The following is an 8,688-nucleotide window of genomic DNA, read 5'->3' as shown; positions in this document are numbered from 1 at the left end:
TGAGCTATTCTTGACTTTCTTGTGGTTACGGCTTGGCCTTCGGGGCTTTTCGCGTGTCATCCGTCCCCGTGTCGTCCTTATGACCGCTCACGTCGGTTGCTCACTTTCGGTTGTATCTGTATGTGGCGAGGAGTTTCCTTACTTGGGACGCCTCGGTGCTTGAGCGGTGACCGGCTCTCTCAGCAATAAAGAAATAATATCCTTTAAAAAAAAAAAAAAAAAAAAAGATCGAATCGAAATGAATCAATTCGAAAAGAATCAATCGAATCGAATCGAAAGGAATCGAATCGAAAGAATTGAATTGAAAAGAATCGAATTGAATCGAATTGAAAAGACTCGATCGAATTAAAGAATCGAATCGAATCGAAAAGAATCGAATCGAATCGGAAAGAATTGAATTGGAATGAATCGATTTGAATCGAATTGAAAAGAATCGAATCGAAAAAATCGAATCGAAAAGAACTGAGTTGAGTTGAATCGAATCGAAAAGATTCGAATCGAATCGTGTCGAATCAAAAGATGGAATCGAATCGAATCGAATCGAAAAAGAATCGAATAGATAAAAGAATCAAATCGAATAGAAAAGAATTTGAATCGAATTGAAACGATTCGAAACATCGAAACTAATCGAATCATCGAATGGAAAAGAATCGAATCGAATCAAAAGAATCGAAACGAACTGAATCGAAAGAATCGAATCGAACAGAATCGAAAAGAATTGAATCGTGATGTAACAAATCGAATCCAAATGATCGAATCAAGCCAAGTCGAAAAGAATCGAATAGAATCGAATTGAAAATAATCGAATTGAACCGAATCAAATAGAATAGAATCGAACAGAATTGAATCGAATGAAAAGAATCTTATCGAATCGATTCGAAAAGAATTGAATCGAATCGAATGGAGAAGAATCAAATCAAATGGAATCGAAAAGAATCGAATCAAAGAGAATCTAATCGAAACGAAAAGAATCAATCGAATCGAAAAGAATCGAATCGAAACGAAAAGTGTCGAATCGAATCGAATCGAAAAGAATCGAATCGAACCGAAAAGAATCAAATCGAATCGAAAAGAATCGAATTGAATTGAATCGTAATGAAAAGAATCGAATCGAATCGAAGAATCAAATCAAATCGAAAACAATTGAATCGAATGCAATCAAATCGAAAAGAATCGAATCGAATTGAAAAGAATCAAATCGAATTGATTGAATCGAAAAGAATCGAATCGAATCGCATCGAATCGAAAATAATAGAATTGAATAAAAATAATCGAATCGAATTGAGAATAATTGAATTGAATTGAATCGATAATCGAATCGAAACTAATCGAATCGAATCAAATCGATTCGAAAAAATCGAATCAGATTGCAACGAATCGAATCATATTGAATTGATTGAATGAAATGAATCGAATCTAATCAAATCAAAAAGAATCGAATCCAAAGAATCGAATTGTAGAAAATCAAATCAAAACAAAAGATTCAAATCGAAACGAATCAAATTGAAAAGAATCGAATCGAATCGAATCGAAAAGAATCGAATCGAATCGAAAAGAATCGAATAGAAAAGAATCGTATCGAATCAAATCTAAAAGAATCGAATCGAATCGAATAAAAAGAATCGAATCGAATTGATTCGCATCGAAAAGAATCGAATCGTATCGAATCGAAAAGAATCGAATCTATTCGAATCGAATGGAATTGAATCAAAAAGAATCGAATCGAATTGAAACGAAAAGAATCGAATAGATTCGAATTGAAACAAATCGAAAAAATCAAAACGAATCAAATCACATCGAGTGGAAAAGAATCGAATCAAATAGAAAAGAATCGAATTGAATCGAACTGAATCGAAAAGAATCGAATAGATCAAATCAAAAAGAATCGAATCGATTCGAGATGAACCGAGTAGAATCGAGTCGAAGTGAAAGAATTGAATCGAATCGAATCGAAAAGAATCTAATCGAAACGAAAAGAATCGAATCGAAGAGAATCTAATCGAATGAAAAGAATCAAATCGAATCGAAAAGAATCGAATCGAAACGAAAACTGTCGAATCGAATCGAATCGAAAGAATCGAGTTGAATAGAAAAGAATTGAATCGAATAAAATCGATAAGATTTGAATCAAATCCAATAGAATCGAAAAAGATTCGAATCGAATTGAAAAGAACGAACCGAAGTGAAAAGAATCGAATCGAATCGAAAGAATCAATCGAAAAAAAATCGAATCGAAATTAAAAGAATCGAATCGAATCAAAGCATAAAGAATCGAATCTAATTGAATCGAAAGAATCGAATTGAATCAAATAGAGAAGAATCTAATGGTAAGAATCGAATCGAAAAGAATCCAATTGTATTGAATCGAATCGAAAAGAAATGAATTGAATAGATTATAAAAGAATCGAATCGAAAGGAATCGACTCGAAACGTAAAGAATCGAATCGAAAAAATTGAATAGAATCAAAAGAATTGAATAGAAATGATCGAATCGAAATGAAAGAATTGAATCGAATCGAATCGAAACAATCGAATAAAAAAGAATCGAATTGAAACAAAAGAATCGCATTGTATTTAATCGAATCAAAAAATCTAATGAATCGAATCGAAAAGAATCGATTTGAAAAGAATCTAATCGAATTGATAGAAATTGAATCGAATCGAAAACAATCGAATCGAATCGAATGGAAAGAATCGAATTGTATGGAAACGAATCGAAAAGAATCTAATTGAGTAGAAAGAATCAAATCAAATTTAATGGAATCGAAAAGAACCGAATAGCATCGAATTGAATCGAATCGAAAAGAATCGAAACGAATTGAATCGAAAAGCATGAGTCGAATCAAATCGAAAGAATCGAATCGTATCAAATTGAAAAGAATCGAATCGATCTGAAAAGAATTGAATCGAATTGAATCGAATCGAAAAGAATCAAATTGAAACGAAAAGAATCAAATCGAATAGCAAAGAATCGAATCGAAACGAATCGATTTGAAAAGAGCCGAATCGAATCGAATTGAATGAAATATTCGAATCGAATCGAAAAGAATCTAATCTAATGAAATCCAAAAGAATCAAATCGAAACAAATAGAATCAAACCGAATGGAATTGGATCGAAAAGAGTCGATTCGACTCAAATTGGAATGAAAAGAATTGAATCGAATCGAATAAAAACAAGTGAATCGAAATAGAATAGAAAGAAGAGAATCGAAACGAAAAGAATCAAATTGAATCGAAAGGAATCGAATCGAAAAGAATCGAATCAAAGAGAAAAGACTCGAATCGAATGGAAAAGAATAGAATCAAAAAGAATCGAATTGAAACAAAAAGAATTCGAATGAATTGAATCGAAAAGAATCGAATGGAATCGAATCGAAAGAATCGAATTGAATTAAATCGAAGAGAATCGAATTGAATTGAATCGAAGAGAATCGAATCGAATAGAAAAGAATCAAATCGAAATGAATCGATTTGAAAGGAAAAGAATCGAATCGAATCAAATTGAATGAAAGAATTGAATCGAATCAAAAAGCATTGAATCAAAAAGAATCAAACCGAAACAAAAGAATCAAACCGAATTGAAAAGAATCTAACTGAATAGAATCGAAAAGAATCGACGTACCGAATCGAATCCAATCGAAAAAAATCTAATCGTATCAAATCGAATCGAAAAGAATTGAAATGAATAGAATAGAAAAGATTCGAATCAAATCAAAAACAATCAAATCGAGTAATATCGAATCGAAAGAATCGAATCGAAAAGAATCGAATCGAATGGAAAAGAATTGAATCAAAAAGAATTGATTCAAATCAAAAAGAATCGAATTGATTCGAATCGAAAAGACTCGAATCGAAAAGAATCGAAAAGAATCGAATCGAATCAAAAAGGATCGAATCGCAAAGAACCGAATCTAAAGAAAAGGAATCGAATCCAATCGAAACGAATAGAATCGAAAAGAATCGATTTGAATCGAAATGAAAAGAATCGTATCGAATCAAATCGAAAAAAATCAAATGGAATCGAATCGAATCGTATCGAAAAGAATCAAATCAAATGAAAAGAATCGAATCGAATAGAAAAGAATCGAATTGATTGGAATCGACTCGAAAACAATCTAATTGAATTGAAAGGAATCGAATCAAATTTAATGGAATCGACAAGAATCGTATCAAATCAAAAAGATCGATACTTACCTGGCAGGGGAGATACCATGATCACGAAGGTGGTTTTCCCAGGGCGAGGCTTATCCATTTGCACTCCGGATGTGCTGACCCCTGCGATTTCCCCAAATGTGGGAAACTCGACTGCATAATTTGTGGTAGGGGGGACTGCGTTCGCGCTTTCCCCTGGTGGATTCTGGTGGCTAAGATCAGACCTCGTTTCTGCTGCGTGCGCCTCGGAGGGCCTCGTGAGCTATTCTTTGACTTTCTTGTGGTTACGGCTTGGCCTTCGGGGCTTTTCGCGTGTCATCCGTCCCCGTGTCGTCCTTATGACCGCTCACGTCGGTGCTCACTTTCGGTCTGTATCTGTATGTGGGCGAGGAGTTTCCTTACTTGGGACGCCTCGGTGCTTGAGCGGTGACCGGCTCTCTCAGCAATAAAGAAAATAATATCCTTTAAAAAAAAAAAAAAAAAAGATCGAATCGAAATGAATCAATTCGAAAAGAATCAAATCGAATCGAATCGAAAAGAATCGAATCGAAAAGAATTGAATTGAAAAGAATCGAATTGAATCGAATTGAAAAGACTCGAATCGAATTAAAAGAATCGAATCGAATCGAAAAGAATCGAATCGAATCGGAAAGAATTGAATTGGAATGAATCGATTTGAATCGAATTGAAAAGAATCGAATCGAAAAAATCGAATCGAAAAGAACTGAGTTGAGTTGAATCGAATCGAAAAGATTCGAATCGAATCGTGTCGAATCAAAAAGATGGAATCGAAACGAATCGAATCGAATCGAATCGAAAAGAATCGAATAGATAGCAAAGAATCAAATCGAATAGAAAAGAATTTGAATCGAATTGAAACGATTCGAAAACATCGAAACTAATCGAATCATCGAATGGAAAAGAATCGAATCGAATCAAAAAGAATCGAAACGAACTGAATCGAAAGAATCGAATCGAACAGAATCGAAAAGAATTGAATCGTGATGTAACAAATCGAATCCAAATGATCGAATCAAGCCAAGTCGAAAAGAATTGAATCGAAAAGAATCGAATCAAAATGAAAAGAATCGAATAGAATCGAATTGAAAATAATCGAATTGAACCGAATCAAATAGAATAGAATCGAACAGAATTGAATCGAATGAAAAGAATCTTATCGAATCGATTCGAAAAGAATTGAATCGAATCGAATGGAGAAGAATCAAATCAAATGGAATCGAAAAGAATCGAATCAAAGAGAATCTAATCGAAACGAAAAGAATCAATCGAATCGAAAAGAATCGAATCGAAACGAAAAGTGTCGAATCGAATCGAATCGAAAAGAATCGAATCGAACCGAAAAGAATCAAATCGAATCGAAAAGAATCGAATTGAATTGAATCGTAATGAAAAGAATCGAATCGAATCGAAAGAATCAAATAAATCGAAAACAATTGAATCGAATGCAATCAAATCGAAAAGAATCGAATCGAATTGAAAAGAATCAAATCGAATTGATTGAATCGAAAAGAATCGAATCGAATCGCATCGAATCGAAAATAATAGAATTGAATAAAAATAATCGAATCGAATTGAGAATAATTGGAATTGAATTGAATCGATAATCGAATCGAAACTAATCGAATCGAATCAAATCGATTCGAAAAAATCGAATCAGATTGCAACGAATCGAATCATATTGAATTGATTTGAATTGAAATGAATCGAATCTAATCAAATCAAAAAGAATCGAATCCAAAGAATCGAATTGTAGAAAATCAAATCAAAACAAAAAGATTCAAATCGAAACGAATCAAATTGAAAAGAATCGAATCGAATCGAATCGAAAAGAATCGAATCGAATCGAAAAGAATCGAATAGAAAGAATCGTATCGAATCAAATCTAAAAGAATCGAATCGAATCGAATCAAAAAGAATCGAATCGAATTGATTCGCATCGAAAAGAATCGAATCGTATCGAATCGAAAAGAATCGAATCTATTCGAATCGAATGGAATTGAATCAAAAAGAATCGAATCGAATTGAAACGAAAAGAATCGAATAGATTCGAATTGAAACAAATCGAAAAAAATCAAAACGAATCAAATCACATCGAGTGGAAAAGAATCGAATCAAATAGAAAAGAATCGAATTGAATCGAACTGAATCGAAAAGAATCGAATAGATCAAATCAAAAAGAATCGAATCGATTCGAGATGAACCGAGTAGAATCGAGTCGAAGTGAAAAGAATTGAATCGAATCGAATCGAAAAGAATCTAATCGAAACGAAAAGAATCGAATCGAAGAGAATCTAATCGAAATGAAAAGAATCAAATCGAATCGAAAAGAATCGAATCGAAACGAAAACTGTCGAATCGAATCGAATCGAAAAGAATCGCAGTTGAATAGGAAAAGAATCGAATCGAATAAAGTCGATAGATTGAATCAAATCCAATAGAATCGAAAGATGGCGAATCGTAAATTGAAAAGAATACGAACCGAAGTGAAAGAATCGAATCGAATCGAAAGAAATCAAATCGAAAAAAATCGAATCGAAATTAAACAGAATCGAAATCGAATCAAAGCATAAAGAATCGAATCTAATTGAATCGAAAGAATCGAATTGATTATCAAATAGAGAAAGATCTAATGGTACGGAATCGAATCGAAAGAATCCAATTGTATTGAATCGAATCGAAAAGAAATGAATTGAATTAGATTATAAAAAGAATCGAATCGAAAGGAATCGACTCGAAACGTAAAGAATCGAATCGAAAAAAATTGAATAGAATCAAAAGAAGTGAATAGAAATGAATCGAATCGAAATGAAAAGAATTGAATCGAATCGAATCGAAACAATCGAATAAAAAAGAATCGAATTGAAACAAAAGAATCGATTGTATTTAATCGAATCCAAAAATCTAATTGAATCGAATCGAAAAGAATCGATTTGAAAAGAATCTAATCGAATTGATAGAAAATTGAATCGAATCGAAAACAATCGAATCGAATCGAAGGAAAAGAATCGAATTGTATGGAAATACGAATCGAAAAGAATCTAATTGAGTAGAAAGAATCAAAGCAAATTTAATGGAATCAAAAAGAACCGAATAGACATCGAATTGAATCGAATCGAAAAGATCGAAACGAATTGAATCGAAAAGCATTGAGTCGAATCAAATCGAAAAGAATCGAATCGTATCAAATTGAAAAGAATCGAATCGATCTGAAAAGAATTGAATCGAATTGAATCGAATCGAAAGAATCAAATTGAACGAAAAGAATCAAATCGAATAGCAAGAATCGAATCGAAACGAATCGATTTGAAAAGAGCCGAATCGAATCGAATTGAATGAAATATTCGAATCGAATCGAAAAGAATCTAATCTAATGAAATCCAAAAGAATCAAATCGAACAAATAGAAATCAAACCGAATGGAATTGGATCGAAAGGAGTCGATTTCCGAAATCAAATTGGATGACTGAAAAGAATTGAATCGAATCGAATAAAAACAATGTGAATCGAATAGAATAGAAAAGAAGAGAATCGAAACGAAAAGAATCACAAATTGAAATCGAAAAGGAATCGAATCGAAAAGAATCGAATCAAAGAGACAAGACTCGTAATCGAATGAAAGAATAGAATCAAAAGAATCGAATTGAAACAAAAAGAATCGAATTGAATTGAATCGAAAGAATCGAGTGAATCGAATCGAAAAGAATCGAATTGAATTAAAATCGAAGAGATCGAATCGAATTGAATTGAATCGAAGAGAATCGAATCGAATAGAAAAAGATCAATCGAAATGAATCGATTTGAAACGAAAAGAATCGAATCGAATCAAATTGAATGAAAAGAATTGAATCGAATCAAAAAGAATTGAATCAAAAAGAATCAAACCGAAACAAAAAGAATCAAACCGAATTGAAAAGAATCTAACTGAATAGAATCGAAAAGAATCGACGTACCGAATCGAATCCAATCGAAAAAAATCTAATCGTATCAAATCGAATCGAAAAGAATTGAAATGAATAGAATAGAAAAGATTCGAATCAAATCAAAAACAATCAAATCGAGTAATATCGAATCGAAAAGAATCGAATCGAAAAGAATCGAATCGAATGGAAAAGAAATTGAATCAAAAAGAATTGATTCAAATCAAAAAGAATCGAATTGATTCGAATCGAAAAGACTCGAATCGAAAAGAATCGAAAAGAATCGAATCGAATCAAAAAGGATCGAATCGCAAAGAACCGAATCTAAAGAAAAGGAATCGAATCAATCGAAACGAATAGAATCGAAAAGAATCGATTTGAATCGAAATGAAAAGAATCGTATCGAATCAAATCGAAAAAAATCAAATGGAATCGAATCGAATCGTATCGAAAAGAATCAAATCAAATGAAAAGAATCGAATCGAATAGAAAAGAATCGAATTGATTGGAATCGACTCGAAAACAATCTAATTGAATTGAAAGGAATCGAATCAAATTTAATGGAATCGACAAGAATCGTATCAAATCAAAAAGATCG

At 32.4% G+C, this 8,688-nt stretch overlaps 1 non-coding gene across 1 annotated transcript; it reads left to right on the top strand.

Annotated features, from left to right (window-relative positions):
- Positions 1 to 4,187: 4,187 nt before the first annotated feature.
- On the top strand, positions 4,188 to 4,351 carry LOC119878227. Its single transcript, XR_005386711.1, has one exon. It is a non-coding gene; the product is annotated as a U1 spliceosomal RNA (small nuclear RNA).
- Positions 4,352 to 8,688: the final 4,337 nt, after the last annotated feature.

Source organism: Canis lupus, unplaced genomic scaffold, assembly GCF_011100685.1.
Source record: "Canis lupus familiaris isolate Mischka breed German Shepherd unplaced genomic scaffold, alternate assembly UU_Cfam_GSD_1.0 chrUn_S1277H1454, whole genome shotgun sequence".
In the NCBI taxonomy this organism is placed as follows: domain Eukaryota; kingdom Metazoa; phylum Chordata; class Mammalia; order Carnivora; family Canidae; genus Canis; species Canis lupus.
The sequence above is the reverse complement of the archived record's forward strand: the minus strand, read 5'-3'. Positions and strand labels throughout refer to the sequence as shown.